General features: G+C 38.5%; 2 long non-coding RNA genes across 4 annotated transcripts in view; one reads left to right on the top strand and one right to left on the bottom strand.

The window, feature by feature from the left end:
* The window catches only part of LOC137229220 (uncharacterized), a 379962-nt gene that overhangs the window by 173514 nt on the left and 185154 nt on the right, over window positions 1-21294 (top strand). The gene's annotated exons all lie outside the window — the stretch shown is intronic.
* LOC137228619 (uncharacterized) overlaps window positions 1-21294 on the bottom strand; it is a 29665-nt gene that overhangs the window by 4094 nt on the left and 4277 nt on the right. Inside the window, exons 2-3 of one of the 2 annotated variants that reach the window (XR_010945321.1) lie at window positions 11200-11436; window positions 2109-2208 (exon numbers count right to left, since the gene is read on the bottom strand). This is a non-coding gene — a long non-coding RNA (uncharacterized lncRNA). Of the gene's footprint in view, window positions 1-2108; window positions 2209-11199; window positions 11506-21294 lie in introns of those variants that run through there. The other variant, XR_010945320.1, reaches the window with a different exon arrangement.

Here is a 21294-nt window from a genome sequence, read left to right as displayed (position 1 = left end):
TGAAACCATCACCACAATAAATTTTAGAACACTTTCATCACCCCAAAAGATATTCTTTGCACATTAGCTATTATCCCCCAGTCCCTCCATCTCCCCAGCCCTAGGCAACCATGATCTACTTTCTGTCTCTGTATATTTGCTTATTCTGGGCATTTCATATAAAATAATTTATACAATATGTGGCCTTCTGCGACTGGCTTCTTTCATTTAGCATAATATTTCCAAGGTTATCCATGTTGCATTAAACATCAGTACTTCATTTCTTTTTATTGCTGAATAATATTCCTTTTTACTAATATTATCTATTAATTAATTGATGGACATTTGGATTGTTTTTCCTTTTTGGTTATAATGAATAATGCTGCTGTGAATATTTGGGTACAAGTTTTTGTAGAAACATGTTTTCATTTATCTTGCATCTATACCTAGGGGTGGAATTGCTGGGTCATATTGTAACCCTATATTTAGTATTTTGAGGAGCTGCCAAATTTTTCCAAAGTGGCTGCACCATTTTACATTCCCACCAGCAGTGTAGGAGTGTTCCAGTTTCTCTACATTCCTTTTTTTTTTTTTTTCCCGGTACTTGGGCCTCTCACTGTTGTGGCCTCTCCCATTGTGGAGCACAGGCTCCGGACGCGCAGGCTCAGCGGCCATGGCTCACGGGCCCAGCCGCTCCGCGGCCTGTGGGATCTTCCCGGACTGGGGCACGAACCCGTGTCCCCTGCATCGGCAGGCGGACTCTCAACCACTGCGCCACCAGGGAAGCCCAGTTTCTCTACATTCTTACCAACACTTGTTATTTATCTTTTTGAATATAGTCATCCTAGTGGATGGTAAGTAGTATCTCACTGCTTTAGTCCTCTTGAGATGCTGTACTAAAATACCATAGACTGGATGGCTTATAAGCAACAAACATTTGTTTCACATATTTCTGGAGGCTGAGAAGTCTAGGATCATGGTGCTGGCAGACAATGTTAATTGAGGGCTTCCTGGTTCATAGACAGCTGTCATTTTGCTTTGTCCTCACATGTTGGAAGGGGCTAGGGAGCTCTCTGGGGTCTTTCATAAAATCACTCCCATTTTTGAGTGTTCCACCCTCCTGACCTAAGCACCTCTCAGAGCCTCACTTAATACCATTACATTGGGCATTAGGATTTCAACATATGAGTTTTCAGGGGACATAAACATTTAGACCATAGCACTCATTGATTGGCATTTTTCTGATAGCTAATTATAGATTTCATTTTTGTCCAGAATGTTAGCCAATATATATGCCCTTCAGGGGCAATATTGGCTAAATATTACAAATCCCTGTATATTATCTCCACTGTAAAAGTTCTTTGTTCATTTCATGTAATTCCTATTCCATAGTTATGTCTTTCCCGTGGACTTGTCATGTGGCAATTAAGTTATAGTGTGTTTATTATATTGCATTAAATCGTATTTATATATTGTATTGTTATAGGGTATTGTCTTATTAGTTACATCTTTTCTAGGGGCACTATATAATTTTCTCCAGGAAGACTGCAACTCTCAGAGGATAAGGTCCATGCTTCTCGTTTATTTTGAGACCATTTCATGATTTAATACAAAGTTGAGCATGTAGTTTGCACCCACTAAGAATTTGTTTATTGACTAGTTCAGCTGATCGCTCATTTTTGCTAGGCTAGTTTAAATGAAGTCTTAAAGCTAAAAAGATGTAAATGAACCAATATTCACAAAATGTAAACTTCATCAAGTATTGGGTAATTAGGATTTTACCAAATTAATTTTTTAAATTCATAGCTTAACAGAGCTTGATAATTAAGTACAGTAGCATCCCTAAGATAAGAGGATTGGGGGTGATTCCCTGTGGAGGTGAGGGTGTTGCACAGGGGCCCTGTGCTGCTGTTTCATAGAGTGATGTGGGGAGTTTTCTTCATCTCTATCAGTCAGACAAATAGAACCACATCCACAGATTATACTGGGAGGCATTTGGAAGCTTAACAAGGCGTATGTGAGTAAAAGTGGTTTTAAGGGTATCAGTTTTCATTTGTTCAACTTCCATATGTACTCTAACAAAATTGATTTGCTTGATAACTCATCTGTTGTTTTCCATTCCCACTTACCCTTTCAAAGTTGCTCCTTTTCCATGTCATACCAAAGAAATGCAGACCTCTCATCCATCTTGAACTTATCACGCTGCTGTGCCCAGTGCTGTAAAAGCCTCTGGAGAAGAGAGTGGGGAAGGGACAAATTCAAAGTATTGGTGTTAGCAGTCTTCTTCAATCAAGAAGCCATAAGCACTACCCCTAATTCATCTTATTAAGATAAACATTTCCAATGCATTTTTCTTTTTATGTTTAGTAATTACTCACCAAAATTTGTGAAACATTTACACTGTCTTGATCAATTATTTACTACTAATACCTTTAATAGTAATTATTATTATTTATTATTATGATGTAATTGTTATAGCAATACCTCATTCCAGAAGGAAACTTATAATTCTTAGATGTTTAAAATCACAGGCAATAAAAATCAATTTCAATTTATAGACATATTTTTGTAACAAAGAAGTATGCTAAGGTGGTCAAAAGTAGTTTCGAGCATAAAACAATTACTTTAAAATCATGTTCTATAGATGCTGAAGGGGAAGCCACATGAAATAATCTTCTCAAGAAGAAAAAGGACAAAGACAAATTTTTTATAATTAAAGAAAAACTTGTCATATATTTGCTTATTTATTAATAAAATAGATGATGGTATCAAATTGATGATACCTATATGCCATTGGCTACATTTAAAACAATAATGTTAGTATTTATAATATTCTGGAAATTACTTTCTTTGCAGCTATTTAAACTGTGGTGAAAAAGACTTTTTATGTGTCAACCTAGAAATTTACAAAGTTTTTCTAAACTTTTTCATGGGGTATTGAGCAAAAAAAGAATAAAGAGAAGAATATTGCTATGGTTCAAGGTAAGGTACTTTCCAACTGCACAGGCTTCGTTTTTGTAACTTCCTTTCCCCATTATATTAATTTTGGTCCTGATTTTATCTGAAAAATCTGATGTTGGGGGAGGGTGAGGGAGGAAACAGAGCAGCAGCTGTCCAGTCTGAGCACATTCTGCTGCTGGAAGTCATCCCAGAAGATGCTCCTCAATGATTCCAGTGTGATGTGAACCAAGTCTGCTTTCAAGACCTTCTGAGAGGCCCTTGATCTTTTCCGCTCAGACTGATTTTCACAATTTCTTAGGGTTTTGGTCAAAATATTAAAAGCATTTAAAAATATTTTCAAGTTAAAAGAAAACCCTCGTTATGTCTAAATTATAGAAGGTAAAATTTCAGAAAAGTGGTTACATTTAAACATAAGAGCGTTGCAAGTTGGTAAGTGTATTGCAATGTTTGATTTGGCGGCTGAGGAGCAAAGCTTTAACTGAGGGTAGGATTTTCATCTTTTCAAGCCAAATATGGTCAGTTTTAAACTCCTGACAGTGTCCATATATATATGTCTCTCTTAATAGTTTGACTTGGATTTATCACTCATACAACTCAGTCCTCCATGTGGCAAAATGGGGTTTTCCTGCCTTTGACCCTTTCTTGTGGTTCGGCACTTGCCCTGCTCCCTCTGGGGTCCAGGCTCACGTAAAAGTAAACTAATAGGAGGGGATCCTTGTTTATCCCCATATAAAGGGATTTGCAAGGCATAAGTGAAGAAAAGTATCTTAAATTGCTTTGCAAACTCTACAGTGCTTTCTAAGGGTTACCTTTATTACAAATAGCCCAGGGGTTCCTTGAAGACAGCAACCATACCTTAATGAACTTCAAATTTTTCACATCTAGCACAGTGCTAGATATACAATGTGTAGTTAATTTATGTTTCCTGAGTAAATTTCAGGTTTTTTCTCAGAACCTCAAGTTAATCTGTGCAGCTTTGAGGGCAACCAAATAGAATTAATGTTCATTGAGTGTCTACTAGATACCTTTTTTAGTATGAAGGTACCTCAAGTGAGAAAATTCCTAGTGTCATAACTACTTGGCAATAAGAAACTCTGAGAGTTCATACTAGGTTAATGTTGGGCCTGCTGGACTGGGAGAGGCTGAGAGAGATGGGCTGGCTATGGAGCTGGAGGTGTACCAGATTGAGTCCTCTAGGAACGGATGCCAAAATGGCATTATATACTAGATGTGCAAGAGATTTATTGGGGGGAACACGTGTAAGAGAAAGAGGAAAGGAAGAAGAGTTGCTTAGGAAGAGTCTCAGACTGCAGCAGAGTTATAAGAAAGCTTGGGCTGGCCTCAGCATCCCCATGCTCAGTCATTGGCTGGGGGCAACCAGTGGAAAGTGTGGTCTCAGCAGGAACAGGGGGGTGGATTCAGAAAGCAGCAGTTAGGGCCATCTATCAACTATGTTCCCCATAGCAAGAGATCTGAGTGGTGCATTTTTCAGGGCCACAACAGGCTTTTTGTGTGGATGGAATTACAAGAAGTATTCCAAATTACATTGACAGGAGGCTGAGGCAAACCTGGTTTAATCTAGCCAGCTGATCCTGAGAAGTGGGTAAAGAAACAATTAGTAAGGAAGAATGGTAATCTGGAAGCACAGGTTAAGGAAGAGCCAGTCTTTTGGGGTTGAAATAAGTGAAGTAGGGAGTGAGTAGAAGAGACTCATGAGTGTTTTATGCTGAGTGAAGTTAATTGAACAATGAGATGCGGAATATACTTAATTATATAGAATTTGAAACTTCAGATTATTTTCAATGTGTCAGAATGATTGTGCATTTAAAAAATGGTTGATGGAATGTGCTGTATTAGAATCTGGAGAAAGGTCATCAAAGAGCATTAAAAAGGGGAAAGATCACAAATCTATCCCAATAGTATGAGAAAAGAATTAAGTGGAAGCTTGGTGAAGAAAGTCCTAAAAAGTTAAGGGATGTGTTTTGTTATTTCTGTCTTTTAATGTTCCTGCTAGCATTCACTTGTACTTAGTTACATTTCTTAGAAAATTAATACATATCTTTTATATTTTGTTGACTTAGAAACTTATCATCCCCTCCTTTTAAATTATTTGCATATGCAAGTTTGATCACATACCTTTGATTGTAACATTTATGTACTCCGGTTGTGACAAATGATTTTATAAGGCAAATTTATCTAATCATACGCGAGAACAGGGGATTCCCTGGTTGTGCTCTTGTCCTCCCAGTTCCTGGAGTAATTGTGTGATGACCTATCTTGTCGTAACCTGATCTTATCAATTAAATTATTTTGTTTTTTAGTGTCAATGTACTAAGCTTACATTTAGGAGAAAATATATTATCATAAATTTCCATTTTCTTGATTTACTGAAATCAGTGGTGAATAAATGACAATAGTTTTTTGGGAGTTACTGTTTATCAAATTGTGGCTAACATTGATAGGAGAAGTTTTATTTAAAAGATTTTATGTGTTGTAAATTTTCTGTAAACAGTGTAAATGCTTTGCAAAATTGATATTAGGCAGTCTTCTTCATATTTTACATGGCATGGTAGATTCTGGTATTTATCTACTTTAATTATCGGCATTGTAGAATTTATTATGTGGTTCTACGAAAGTTATTTTCTCTTACATATTTTCTACATTTAAAAATCTTCTAACTCATGCATTATGTAACCCATTTTAATCAGTTGTATTAAAATGACACCTGGGCTTCTCTGGTGGCGCAGTGGTTGAGAGTCCGCCTGCCAATGCAGGGGACACGGGTTCGAGCCCCGGTCCGGGAAGATCCCACAGGACGTGGGGTGGCTGGGCCTGTGAGCCATGGCCGCTGAGCCTGCGCGTCCGGAGCCTGTGCTCCGCAACGGGAGAGGCCACAACAGTGAGAGGCCCGCGTACCGCAAAAACAAAACCAAAAACAAACAAAAAAATGATGCCGTATTGAGCATCTAAATTGCTTATTCTAAGTGTCTTAAAATGGTAATTGAGATTTCCACAATGTTAAAAGGGTACACATTATGAAATATAAAATATGTAGGCATCATTTTGATGGCCTCTGAAATCTCGATGAGTTTTAATGCCCTATTATAAAAGTGTCTTTTTCACTGTCTAGATTGGGATGCAGGTGGCTTTTTGTTTTTCCCCAAGCTCTGAGTCTGGTTGAAGAAGGAGTCATAGGAAATGGGGTGAGTAGAAAAATGGAAGGGATGACATGGTATATGTTCCCAGTCTGGCTCTTTGGACAAGAATTGAGACCTTGGAATTAGAAGGGAAGAACTAGAAGGTGGAAGAACTGTTTTCTTAAAAGATGTAAAATTCTGGATATATTGGAGCTATTTTGGTACTCATTCTTTCAGGCTCTTTGTGGATTCCAGTCCTGCTGTGATATCCCAAAGATTGATGGCTTTGAGAGCTTCAGGATTCAGCACATGGCGCAGATTTTGGGTTAGTGGGCATTATCTGTGGGTGCATTCAGTGAGGCTCAATGAAATAGGAGAAGAAAGGACATTGGATGCCACTAGGTGACTAGAGCTAATGAAAATAGCTATTGGTCAAATGGAAATATTGGTGGCCTCCATTTGGGAGTGGTAGAAATAATCAGAGATCACTTTAAATAGGTTAGCATTTTTAATGGAGCTATCACAATTTGTGTATAGATACACCCTGGTGAAACAAAGTGGTGTCCAGTTTTCCCAGCACCACTTATTGAACGGCCGTCTTTTCTCATTGTATATTCTTGCCTCCTTTATCAAAAATAAGGTGACCCTATGTGTGTGGGTTTAACTCTGGGCTTTCTATCCTGTTCCATTGATCTATATTTCTGTTTCTGTGCCAGTACCATACTGTCTTGATTAAGGTAGCTTGGTAGTATAGTCTGAAGTCACTGAGGCTGAATCCTCCAGCTCCGTTTTTCTTTCTCAAGATTGCTTTGGCTATTCAGGGTCTTTTGTGTTTCCATACCAATTGTGCAATTTTTTGTTCTAGTTCTCTGAAAAATGCCAGTGGTAGTTTGATAGGGATTGCATTAATCTGTAGATTGCTTTGGGTAGTAGAGTCATCTTCACAATGATGATTCTTCAAATCCAAGAACATGGTATGTCTCTCCATCTGTTTATATCATCTTTAATTTTTTCCATCAGTGTCTTACAGTTTTCTACATACAGGTCTTTTGTCTCCTTAGGTAGGTTTATTCCTAGGTTTTTTATTCTTTTTGTTGCAATGGTAAATGGGAGTGTTTCCTTAGTTTCTCTTTCAGATTTCTCATCATTAGTGTATAGGAATGCAAGAGATTTCTGTGCATTAATTTTGTATCCTGCTACTTTACCAAATTCATTGATTTGCTCTAGTAGTTTTCTGGTAGCACCTTTAGGATTATCTATGTACAGTGTCATTGTCATCTGCAAACAGTGACAGTTTTACTTTTTCTTTTCTGATTTGGATTCCTTTTATTTCTTGTTCTTTCCTGATTGCTGTGGCTAAAACTTCCAAAACTATGTTGAATAATAGTGGTGAGAATAGGCAACCTTGTCTTGTTCCTGATCTTACTGGAAATGCTTTCAGTTTTTCACTATTGAGAATGATGTTGGCTGTGGGTTTGTCATATATGGCCTTTATTATGGTGAGGTAAGTTCCCTCTATGCCTAATTTCTGGAGGGATTTTTATCATAAATGGGTGTTGAATTTTGTCAAAAGCTTTTTTCTACATCTATTGAGATGATCATGAGGTTTTTCTCCTTCAATTTGTTAATATGGTGTATCGCATTGATTGATTTGCATATATTGAAGAATCCTTGCATTCCTAGGATAAACCCCACTTGTTCATGGTGTATGATTCTTTTAATGTGCTGTTGGATTCTGTTTGCTAGTATTTTGTTGAGGGTATTTGCATCTATGTTCATCAGTGATATTGGCCTGTAGTTTTATTTCTTTGTCTGGTTTGGTATTAGAGTGATGGTGGCCTCATAGAATGAGTTTGGGAGTGTTCCTCTCTCTGCTATATTTTGGAAGAGTTTCAGAAGGATAGGTGTTAGCTCTTCTCTAAATGCTTGATAGAATTCGCCTGTGAAGCCATCTGGTCCTGGGCTTTTGTCTGTTGGAAGATTTTTAATTCCAGTTTAAACTTCAGTGCTTGTGATTGGTCTGTTTATATTTTCTATTTGTTCCTGGTTCAGTCTCGGAAGGTTGTGCATTTCTAAGAATTTGTCCATTTCTTCCAGGTTGTCCATTTTACTGGCATATAGTTGCTTGGAGTAATCTCTCGTGATCCTTTGTATTTCTGCAGTGTCAGTTGTTACTTCTCCTTTTTCATTGTTAATTCTATTGATCTGGGTTTTTTCCCTTTTTTTCTTCTTGAGTCTGGCTAATGGCTTATCAATTTTGTTTATGTTCTCAAAGAACCAGCTTTTAGTTTTATTGATCTTTATTATTGTTTCCTTTATTTCTTTTTCATTTATTTCCGATCTGATCTTTGTGGTTTCTATCCTTCTGCTGACTTTGTTGTTTTTTTGTTCTTCTCTCTCTAATTGCTTTAGGTGTAAGGTTAGGTTGTTTATATGAGATGTTTCTTGTTACTTAAGGTAGGATTGTATTGCTATAACCTTCCCTCTTAGAACTGCTTTTGCTGCATCCCATAGGTTTTGGGTCATTGTGTTTTCATTGTCATTTGTTTCTAGGTATTTTTTAATTTTCTCATTGATTTTTTCAGTGATGTCTTGGTTATTTACTAGTGTATTGTTTAGTCTCCATGTGTTTGTATTTTTTACAAGTTTTTTCCTGTAATTGATATCTAGTCTCATAGCATTGTGGTTGGAAAAGATACCTGATACGATTTCAATTTTCTTAAATTTACCAAGGCCTGATTTGTGACCCAAGATATGATCTATCCTGTAGAATGTTCCATGAGCACTTGAGAAGAAAGTGTATTCTGTTGTTTTTGGACAGAGTGTCCTATAAATATCAGTTAAGTGCATCTTGTTTAATGTATCATTTAAAGCTTGTGTTTCCTTATTTGTTTTCAGTTTGGATGATCTGTCCATTGGTGAAAGTGGGGTGTTAAAGTCCCCTACTATGATTGTGTTACTGTCTATTTCCCCTTTTATGGCTGTTAGCATTTGCCTTATGTATTGAGGTGCTCCTATGTTGGGTGCATAAATATTTACCATTGTTATATCTTCTTCTTTGATCTATCCCTTGATTATTATGTAGTGTCCTTCTTTGTCTCTTGTAATAGTCTTTATTTTAAAGTCTGTTTTGTCTGATATGAATTTTCTTCTGCTTTCTTTTGATTTCCATTTGCATGGAATATCTTTTTCCATCCCCTCGCTTTCAATCTGTGTGTGTCCCTAGGTCTGAAGTGGGTCTCTTGTAGATAGCATATATAAGGGTCTTTTTTTGGTATCCATTCAGCCAGACTCTGTCTTTTGGTTGGAGCATTTAATCCATTTACATTAAGGTAGTTATCAATATGTATGTTCCTATTAGCATTTTCTTAGTTGTTTGGGGTTTGTTATTGTAGGTCTTTTCCTTGTCTTGTGTTTCCTGCCTAGAGAAGTTCCTTTAGCGTTTGTTGTAAAGTTGGTTTGGTGGTGCTGAATTCTCTTAACTTTTGCTTGTCTGTAAAGGTTTTAATTTCTCTGTCGAATCTGAATGAGATCCTTGCTGGGTAGAGTAATCTTGATTGTAGGTTTTTCCCTTTCATCATTTTAAATATGTCCATCAGTTCCTTCTGGCTTGTGGAGTTTCTGCTAAAAGATCAGCTGTTAACCTTATGGGGATTCCCTTGTATGTTATTTGTTGTTTTTCTCTTACTGCTTTTAATATTTTTTCTTTGTATTTAATTTTTGATAGTTTGATTGATATGTGTCGTGGCATGTTTCTCCTTGGGTTTATCCTGTATGGGACTCTCTGTGTTTCCTGGACTTGATTAACTATTTCCTTTCCCATATTAGGGAAGTTTTCAACTATAATCTCTTCAAATATTTTCTCAGTCCCTTCTTCTCTTCTCCTTCTGGGACCCCTATAATTTGAATGTTGGTGCATTTAATGTTGTCCCAGGAGACTGTCCTCAATTCTTTTCATTCTTTTCTCTTATTCTTCTCTGCAGTAGTTTTTTCCGCTATTTTATCTTCCAGGTCACTTATCTGTTCTTTTTCCTCAGTTATTCTGCTATTAATTCCTTCTAGAGAATTTTTAATTTCATTTATTGTGTTGTTCATCATTGTTTCTTTGCTCTTTAGTTTTCTAGGTCCTTGTTAAACGTTTCTCTGCATTCTATTTCTGAGATTTTGGATCATCTTTACTATCATTACTCTGAATTCTTTTTCAGGTAGACTACCTAGTTCCTCTTCATTTGTTCGTTTTGGTGGGCTTTTACCTTGCTCCTTCATCTGCTCTTTGTTTCTCTGTGTTCTCATTTTGCTTAACTTACTGTGTTTGGGGTCTCCATTTCTCAGGATGCATGTTCATTGTTCCCATTGTTTTTGGTGTCTGCCCGCAGTGGCTAAGGTTGGTTCAGTGGGTTGTGTAGGCTTCCTGGTGGAGGGGGCTGGGGCCTGTGTTCTGGTGTATGAGGCTGGATCTTGTCTTTCTGGTGGGCAGGACCACGTCTAGTTGTGTGTTTTGGGGTGTCTGTGACCTTATTATGATTTTAGGCATCCTCTCTGCTAATGGTTGGGGTTGTGTTCCTGTCTTGCTAGTTGTTTGTCATAGGGTGTCCAGCACTGTAGCTTGCTGGTCGTTGACTGGAGCTGGGTCTTAGCATTGAGGTGGAAATCTCTGGGAGAGCTTTTGCTGTTTGATATTAAGTGGAGCTGGAAGGTCTGTGGTGGACCAATGTGCTGAACTCAGCTCTCCCACCTCAGAGGCACAGGCCTGACACCCGGCTGGAGCACTAAGACTGTGTCAGCCACACAGCTCAGAAGAAAAGGCAGAAGAAAACAAAGAAAAAAGAAAAATAAATAAATAAAGTTATTAAAATAAAAACTAATTATTAAAAATAAAAAATTAAAAAGTAATTAGAAAATAAAAGAAGAAAGAATAGAGTAACCAAACCAAAAATGAAATCCACCAATGATAACAAGTGCTAAAAACTATACTAAAAAAACAAACCAACCAACAAACAAAAAGACAGACAGACAGAATCCTAGGAGAAAGGGTAAAAGCAAAGCTATACAGACAAAATCACACAAAGAAGCATACACATACACACTCACAAAAACAGAAAAAGGAAAAATATATATTTACCATTGCTCCCAAATTCCACTGCCTCAATTTTGGGATGATTTGTTGTCTATTCACGTATTCCACAGATGCAGGGTACATCAAGTTTATTGTGGAGAAGTTCTTTGTGGACATTTAATCTGCTGCTCCTGAGGCTGCTGGGAGAAATTTCCCTTTCTCTTCTTTGTTCGCACAGCTGTTGGGGTTCAGCTTTGGATTTGGCCTCGTCTCTGCGTGTAGGTCGCCTGAGGGTGTCTGTTCCTGCCCAGACAGATCGGGGTTAAAGGAGCAGCTGATTAGGGCGCTCTGGCTCACTCAGGCTGGGGGGAGGGAGGGGTACGGAATGCGGTGAGCCTGGGCGGCAGAGGCCAGCATGACATTGCAACAGCCTGATGCGTGCCGTGTGTTCTTCTGGGGAAGTTGTCCCTGCATCACGGGATCCTGGCAGTGGGGGGCTGCACAGGCTCCCTGGAGGGGAGGTGTGGATAGTGACCCGTGCTTGCACACAGGCTTCTTGGTGGCTGCAGCAGCAGCCTTAGTACTTCATGACCGTCTCTGGTGTCCACACTGATAGCCCATGCCCATCTGTGGAACTTGTTTAGGCTGTGTTCTGAATCCCCTCTCGTCACGCACTCTGAATCAATGATCTCTTGCTTCTTAGGTAAGTCCAGACTTTTTCCTGGACTCCCTCCCGGCTAGCTGTGGCGCACTAGGCCCCTTCAGGCTGTGTTCACGCAGCCAACCCCAGTCCTCTCCCTGGGATCTGACCTCCGAAACCCGAGTCTCAGCTCCCAGCCCCAACCCGCCCCGGCGGGTGAGCAGACAAGCCTCTCAGGCTGGTGAGTGCTGGTCGGCACCAATCCTCTATGCGGGAATCTCTCCACTTTGCCCTCTGCACCCCTGTTGCTGCGCTCTTCTCCGTGGCTCCGAAGCTTCCCCCCCACCCACCCTTCATCTCCGCCAGTGAAGGGGCTTCCTAGTGTGTGGAAACCTTTCCTCCTTCACAGCTCCCTCCTAGTGGTGCAGGTCCCGTCGCTATTCTTTTGTCTCTGTATTTCCTTTTTTCTTTTGCCCTACCCAGGTATGTGGGGAGTTTCTTGCCTTTTGGGAAGTCTGAGGTCTTCTGCCAGCATTCAGTAGATGTTCTGTAGGAGCTGTTCCACATGTAGATGTATTTCTGATGTATGTGTGGGGAGGAAGGTTATCTCTACATCTTACTCTTCCACCATCTTTAAGATCTCCTCTGGATCTCCAAGCTTAATGTTTAGTCAGAGGTGACTATCTACAACCAGTTATAACATGACAGTAAATGGTTTTTTGAAATATTCAAGTAGTAATTACAACACATTGCTTCAGGTAGCAATTTATAAAAGAAGTTGTCATATAAACTCCACCTAGTCTGAGTCTGTACCCATATAGTCCCACCCGGGAATAAATCCTATACGAGGGGTATGCTAAAATCGAAGTGTCAAAGAGCAGCTCTAACCTCCCACAGTAAATAATTCAGAAACTGAACAAATTAATGAAGCAACTGTTTCTAATGTTCGGAGAATAAACAGCATAGAGTTGTGATCCTTGTAAGAAAGGAAGCAACTGTGACCCATACAATCTTCTTGGTTCTCTGCCTGGAGTCAAAACCAAGGGAGGGAACACAGAGGTGGAAACTCAAACAGATCCTGGAAGGCTTGCTAACTTGAGAAGATGAAGATCAGAGTCTGGGGAGGCTGAGACAGCTGGAAGTTACAGGGCAGAGTTTTGGAAAGGGGGCATTTATAAGAAAAGAAGTTCATAAATCTGCATGGGGTCACCTCTAGTTTTCATTGAGTACTAGGCTACCCACATAGAGAATAAAGCTCCACAAAGATGGAGAAGGAATGACTATGGGTCTGTAAGAGGAAATATTCAGAGCTCACAAAGGGCAAGAAGACATTTGAGCTCTGGCCATCCAGAATGGAGAGTTCTTAATGATCATCTGGGAAATTTAATGCAGACCCCAGGATTCCTGCCTTAGAAGTAAGAATGAACCAACATTGGAGTGGATGCTGTTGTTGACCCACCCTACCAAAATGTATAAATAGACCTCAGAGGTGATGGAACACGAAAATATGCTCAAAAGCATTAGTCATTAGGGAAATGTAAATTAAAACCACTATGAGGGCTTCCCTGGTGGCGCAGTTGTTAGGAATCCGCCTGCCAATGCCGGGGACACTTGTTCGAGCCCTGGTTATTTAACTCTGTACAGGAAGAATGCAATGCAAACACTTAACAACATAACACTCACAATATCCAGCATCCAAGAAAAAAATTAATAAACAAGCCAAGAAGAAGGAAAAGGGGACGTTTAGCCAGGAAACAAATTAGTCAATAGGAAAAGCACGAAATGAAGGTGTTATTAGAATTAGCAAAGATGTTAAAAACATGAACACAGTAAGTAGAGAAATGTAAACTATTAAAAAAGAGGCAAATGGAATTTATAGAAATAAAAATGTGATACATAAAAATAAAGAAATGATGGCTCCAGATTTGATGAAAATTATGAACCCACTGGTTCTAAAAGCACAATGGACCGAAAGCAGGATGAACACACTCATGCTAACATAGTTACATCAAGGTACACCATAATCAAGTTTCTGGAAACACTTGAGAATAATATTTTAAAGGCAACTAAAGAAAAAAGACATTAGATAAGAGAAATAAAGATAGAAATTACAGTAGATTTGTCATCTGTAATTATATAAGCCAGAGCAGTGGAATGACATTTTTATTTATTTATTTATTTTTATTTTTTGAATATTGATTTAATTGATTTATTTGGTTGTGCCGGGTCTTAGTTGTGGCTTGCCAGCTCCCTGGTTGCAGCACATGGGCTCCAGCTGTGGCATGCGAACTCTTACTTGTGACATGCGTGTAGGATCTAGTTCCCTGATCAGGGATCAAACTCGGGCCCCCTGCATTGGAAGTGCAGAGTCTTAACCACTGTGCCACCAGGGAAGTCCTGGAATGACATTTTTAAAGTGCTAAAAAAAAAAAAAAAAAAAGCCTTCAATCTAAAAGTCTATAAACAGAGGCATTGCTCCTCAAATAAGGGCAAATAAGGACAATTTTCTGAAAAAAATTGTTTTCAGCAGAGCTGAACCACAATAAAAGTTAAAGGAAGTTTATCGTGTGAAGAAAAAATGATACCAATGGAAATATGGATCAATAAAAAGGAATGGAGAGCACTGGTAATGCTAAATATATGCTTAAATATAAAGACCTTTCCCCTTAATTTTTAGTGATTTTTAAAAGTATTTAATTGCTTAAAGTAAAAATAATACAATGTATTTTGGAGTGTATAACATACATAGAAGTAAAATATATAGTAACAATAGCACAAAGGAGAGGAGGGAGAAGCAAAAGAAGATATGCATATGACCAAGACATACACGAAAATATGCTCAAAAGCATTAGTCATTAGGGACATGTAAATTAAAACCACTACGAGGGCTTCCCTGGTGGTGTAGTCGTTAGGAATCCGCCTGCCAGTGCAGGGGACGCTTGTTCAAGCCCTGGTCTGGGAAGATCCCACATGCTGTAGAGCAACTAAGCCCAGGCACCACAACTACTGAGCCTGAGCTATAGAGCCTGCAAGCCACAACTACTGAAGCCTGTGCACCTAGAGCCTAAGCTCCACAACAAGAGAAGCCACTGCAGTGAGAAGCCTGCACACTGCAGTGAGGAGTAGCCCCCACTCGCCGCAAATAGAGAAAGCTGCACGCAGCAACAAAGACCCAATGCAGCCAAAAAAAAATAATAAATAAATAGATAAATTTATTTAAAAAAAAACCCCACTATGAAATACCACTACACACCTGCTAGATTGTCTACATTTACAAAGACTGCCCATACCAAGTGCTGGCCCAGATGTAGAACCATTGAAACTATCATATATTGATTTGGGCAATATAAATTAAACAGGCACTTAAATTAATCACTTAAATCAATAACAATCACTATAAATTAAACAAAAATAAAATAATCACTTTGGAAAATAGATTGACAGTTTCTTAAAAGTTAAGTGTACACTTACAGTGTGATTTAGAAATTCCACTCCTTGGTTTTTACCCAAGAGAAATGAAGTTCACATAGACTTGCACATGAATATTCATAGCAACTTTATTCATAATAACCAGAAAATGAAAATAACCCAGAGGTCCATCCATAAGTGATTGATAAACAAATGATGGTATATTTATAACACAGAATGTTACTCATCAATAAAAGGGAACAGAGTAATGGTGCAAGCAACAACACAGATGAATCTCAAAAATACTACACTGAGTGAAAGGAACCAGATTCCAAAGAGTACATACTATATGTTTCCATTTATATGAAATTACAGAAAAAATAGAACACTAATTTAGAGTGACAGAATACAGGTCGATGGTTACCTGGAAACAAGGTTTGAGGGTAGGGGGTTCATTGATTTAGAAGTTACACAGGAACTTTCAGAGATGACAGACATATATCATATTTTGACTGTAGTGGTTGTGTAGTATATACATTTATTAAAAATAATTACAATGTATACTTAAAATGGGTACCTTATATATATGTAAATCTTACTCAATAAAGTTGATTAAAAATATGTCATCAGCTCTCTCCCCTCACTCCTCACTCTCGTGCTGCGAAGAAAGACCATCTGCAACCCAAAGGGAGAGCCTCACCAGACACTGACACTGCTGGCACCCTGACCTCGGACTTCTAGTCTCCAGAACAGTACATCATGGAATGCAACTCATCTCAAGCTAGAAAAGCACAGTCCTTTCAGGATTTCAGCACCCAAATGAGAGTTGTGAGGACAGAAATTGGAGGTGGACCAAGGCCACATACTGGAGTGAGCATAAGCAGAGCACAGAGCGTCATACTTGGCAGGGTGTTCCAAGAGTGATTGTTGGGAGAAAACCAAAAACAACCCAAAAGCACTGGTTGCACATGACTTACATAGGTGTGCAGCCATGTGGCTGACAGGATCTCGGTGCTCTGGCCGGGTGTCAGGCCTCAGCATCTGAGGTGGGAGAACCGAGTTCAGGACATTGGACCACCAGGGACCTCCCGGCTACATGTAATATCAAGCAGTGAATGCTCTTCCCAGAGATCTCCATCTCAACGCTAAGAAACAACTCCACTCAACGACCAGTAAGCTACAGTGCTGGATACCCTATGCCAAACAACTAGTAAGACAGGAACACACCACCACCCATTAACAGAGAGGCTGTCTAAAATCATCGTAAGGTCACAAACACCCCAAAAATGCACCACTGGATGCAGACCTGCCCACCAGAAAGACAAGATCCAGCCTCATCCGCCAGAACACAGGCACCAGCCCTCTCCACCAGGAAGCCTACACAAGCCACTGAACCAACCGTATCAAGTATCTTTTCCAACCACAATGCTATGAGACTACGTATCAATTACAGGAAAAAATCTGTAAAATATCCAAACACATGGAAGCTAAACAATACACTACTAAATAAGCAAGAGGTCACTGAAGAAATCAAAGAGGAAATAAAAAAATACCTAGAAACAAATGACAATGAAAACATGACAACCCAAACCCTATGGGACGCAGCAAGAGCAGTTCTAAGAGGGAAGGTTATAGCAACACAATCCTACCTCAAGAAACAAGAAATATCTCAAATAAACAACCTAACCTTACACCTAAAGCAATTAGAGAAAGAAGAACAAAAACCCCCCAAAGTTAGGATTTCTTTCTTTAGGAAAGAAATCAAAAAGATCAGATCAGAAATAAATGAAAAACAAATGAAGGAAACAATAGTAAAGATCAATAAAACTAAAAGCTGGTTCTTTGAGAAGATAAACAAAATTGATAAACCATTAGCCAGACTCATCAAGAAAAAAAGAGAGAAGACTCAGATCAATAGAATTAGAAATGAAAAAAGAGAAGTAACAACTGACACTGCAGAAATGCAAAGGATCATGAGAGATTACTCCAAGCAACTATATGCCACTAAAATGGACAACCTTGAAGAAATGGGCAAATTCTTAGAAAAGCACAACCTTCCGAGACTGAACCAGGAAGAAATAGAAAATATAAACAGACCAACCACAAGCACTGAAATTGAAACCATGATTAAAAATCTTCCAACAAACAAAAGCTCAAGAGCAGACGGCTTCATAGGCAATTCTGTCAAACATTTAGAGAAGAATTAACGCCTATCCTTCTGAAACTCTTCCAAAATATAACAGAGGGTGAAATTCTCTGAAACTCATTCTACGAGACCACCATCACCATGACACAAAAACCAAAGATGTAACAAAAAAGAAAACTACAGGCCAATATCACTGAGGAACATAGATGCAAATACCCTCAACCAAATACTAGCAAACAGAATCCAACAGCACATTAAAAGGATCATACACCATGATCAAGTGTGGTTTATCCCAGGAATGCAGGGATTCTTCAATATATGCAAACCAGTCAATGCGATACACCATATTAACAAATTGAAGCAGAAAAAACATATGATCATCTCAATAGATGCAGAAAAATCTTTTGACAAAATTGAACACCCATTTATGATAAAAACTCTCCAGAAAATAGGCATAGAGGGAATATACCTCCACATAATAAAGGTCATATATGACAAACCCACAGCCAACATTGTTCTCAATGGTGAAAAATGGAAAACATTTCCACTAAGATCAGGAACAAGAGAAGGTTGCCCACACTCACCACTATTATTCAACATAGTTTTGGAAGTTTTAGCCACAGCAATCAGAAAAGAAAAAAAAATAAAAGGAATCCAAATCAGAAAAGAGAAAGTAAAACTGTCACTGTTTGCAGATGACATGACACTGTACATAGATAATCCTAAAGATGCTACCAGAAAACTACTAGAGCTAATCGAAGAATTTGGTAAAGTAGCAGGATACAAAATTAATGCACAGAAATCTCTTGCATTCCTACACACTAATGATGAAGAATCTGGAAGGGAAATTAAGGAAACACTCCTATTTACCATTGCAACAAAAAGAATAAAAAACCTAGGAATAAACCTACCTAAGGAGACAAAAGACCTGTATGCAGAAAACTATAAGACACTGATGAAAGTAAGTAGAAATGATACAAATGGATGGAGAGATATACTATGTTCTTGGATTGGAAGAATCATCATTGTGAAAATGACTATACTACCCAAAGCAATCTACAGCTTCAGTGCAAATCCTATCAAACTACCAGTGGCATTTTTCACAGAACTAGAACAAAAAATTTCACAATTTGTATGGAAACACAACAGACCCCAAATAGCCAAAGCAATCTTGAGAAAGAAAAATGGAGCTGGCGGAATCAGGCTCCCTGACTTCAGACTATACTACAAAGCTACCTTAATCAAGACAGTATGGTTCTGGCACAGAAACAGTAACATAGATCAATGGAACAGGATAGAAAGCCCAGAGTTAAACCCACGTACATATGGTCACCTTATTTTTGATAAAGGAGGCAAGGATATACAATGGAGAAAAGCCAACCTCTTCAATAAGTGCTGCTGAGATAATTGGACGGCTACATGTAAAAGAATGAAATTAGAACATTCCCTAACACCATACACAAAAATAAACTCAAAATGGATTAAAGACCTAAATGTAACACCAGACACTATAAAACTCTTAGAGGAAAACATAGGCAGAACAGTCTATGACATAAATCACAGCAAGATCCTTTTTGACCCACCTCCTAGAGAAATGGAAATAAAAACCAAAGTAAACAAATGGGACCTAATGAAAGTTAAAAACTTTTGCATAGCAAAGGAAACCACAAACAAGAGGAAAAGACAACCGTCAGAATGGGAGAAAATATTTGCAAATGAAGCAACTGACAAAGGATTAATCTCCAAAATTTACAAGCAGCTCATGCAGCTCAATATCAAAACAACAAACAACGCAATCCAAAAATGGGCAGAAGACCTAAACAGACATTTCTCCAAAGAATATATACAGGTTGCTAACAAACACATGAAAGGATGCTCAACATCAGTAATCATTAGAGAAATGCAAATCAGAACTACAATGAGGTATCACCTCACACCAGTCAGAATGGCCATCATCAAAAGATCTACAAACAATAAATGCTGGAGAGGGTGTGGAGAAAAGGGAACCCTCCTGCACTGTTGGTGGGAATGTAAATTGATACAGCCACTATGGAGAACAGTATGGAGTTTCCTTTAAAAAGTAAAAATAGAACTACCATACGACCCAGAAATCCCACTACTGGGCATATACCCTTAGAAAACCATAATTCAAAAGGAGTCATGTAGCACAGTGTTCATTGCAGCTCTATTTACAATAGCCAGAACATGGAAGCAACCTAAGTGTCCATCAACAGATGAATGGATAAAGAAGATGTGGTACATATATACAATGGAATATTACTCAGCTATAAAAAGAAACGAAATTGAGCTATTTGTAGTGAGGTGGATGGACCTAGAGACTGTCATACAGAGTGAAGTAAGTCAGAAATAGTAAAAGAAATACTGTACGCTAACACATAAATATGGAATCTAATAAAAAAAAAGGTTCTGAGGAAGCTAGGGGCAGGAGAGAAATAAAGATGCAGATGTAGAGAATGGACTTGAGGACATGGGGAGGGCGAACAGTAAGCTGGGACAAAGTTAGAGTGGCATGGACATATATACACTACCAAATGTAAAATAGATAGCTAGTGGGAAGTAGCCACGTAGCATAGGGAGATCAGCTCGGTGCTTTGTGACCACCTAGAGGGGTGGGATAGGGAGGGTGGGAGGGAGACTCAAGAGGGAGGCGATATGAGGATATATATACATATATAGCTGTTTCACTTTGTTATAAAGCAGAAACTAACACACCATTGTAAAGCAATTATAGTGAAATAAAGATGTTAAAAAATATGTCATCAATGAAACAGAAATGTAATTAATTTACTTCTATTTTGCTGAATAGTGGAAACATTTTAGAGTCCTGTGGTAGACTTGGCCAGGCCTGCTTTAAGCTTGTTTACTGTAAGAAACATGGTACAAAAATATGTAACTATAGCAAGCAAGGAATTGCATCCGCTCGCTACTTTGTATCCTTTTAATGCTTGTTTCTGGTTGGAAGTGAAAACAACCTTGAACTAACCTGGCACTCTTATTCTTGCTCATTTTAGAAACAGGTGCTGTGTTTTGTAGTCTGTTCTAACTTAAGTGTCTATTGCAACATCTGGATTAAAACAATAAAATAATGTGTGAACATAAGCATAGACATAGTGGAATAATTAAGTAACGAAATCTTAGAACAGTAAACACCTAGAAATTACTTTTCCCAATATCTAAGGCCAAGGAAGATGAAATTACTGTCCCAAATCACAAAACTAGTGGGAGGCAAAAGCTTCGATTTTTAAGCTGAAATTGCTGTTTTTAACTGATGCTGAATTTTAAAGTATAGTCCTTTCTCTCTGCTTTTTGTTACTCTGTCCCTGTCCGTTTTGCTCTTGTATCTCCCTAGATGGGGCTTCTTGCCTTTCTCATGCTTGTTTTTCCTGTTCCCATCTCTGTGCCTTTGCTTATATTACTCCCTCATCTGGAATGTCCTTTTAATTCTCAGCAAATACAGATGGTGAAGAAAAGTGACCATGATGTTAGAGTACCACAGCATGTCTTTCCTAAGAAAAATATATTAATATACTTAAAATACATTCACCTCTATCATTTAAACCTCAATCTTTGTGCCTATCATTTGTGTTGTGAACTAAACTGTATTCCTCCAAAATGTGTATGTTGAAACCCTAATTCTCAAGGTGACTGTTTTTGGAGATAGGACCTTGAAAGAAGTGATTAAGGTTAAATGAAGTAGTAAGGGTGGGGACCTAATCCAATAAGACTGGTGTTCTCATAAGAAGAGAAAGACACACCAGCAGTGCACATGCTTGGAGAAAAGATCCTGTGAGGACACGATGAGAAGGTGGCCATCTGCAAGCCAAGGAGAGAATCTTCAGGAGAAATCAACCCTGCCAGGACCTTGATCTTCAACTTCTTAGCCCTCAGAACTATGAGAAAGTACATTTCTGTTTAAGGCACCCAGTCTGGTATTTTGTTATGACAG

Source organism: Pseudorca crassidens, chromosome 8, assembly GCF_039906515.1.
Source record: "Pseudorca crassidens isolate mPseCra1 chromosome 8, mPseCra1.hap1, whole genome shotgun sequence".
In the NCBI taxonomy this organism is placed as follows: Eukaryota; Metazoa; Chordata; class Mammalia; order Artiodactyla; family Delphinidae; genus Pseudorca; species Pseudorca crassidens.
Note: the sequence above shows the minus strand (reverse complement) of the source record. Positions and strands in the feature narration are given on the sequence as shown.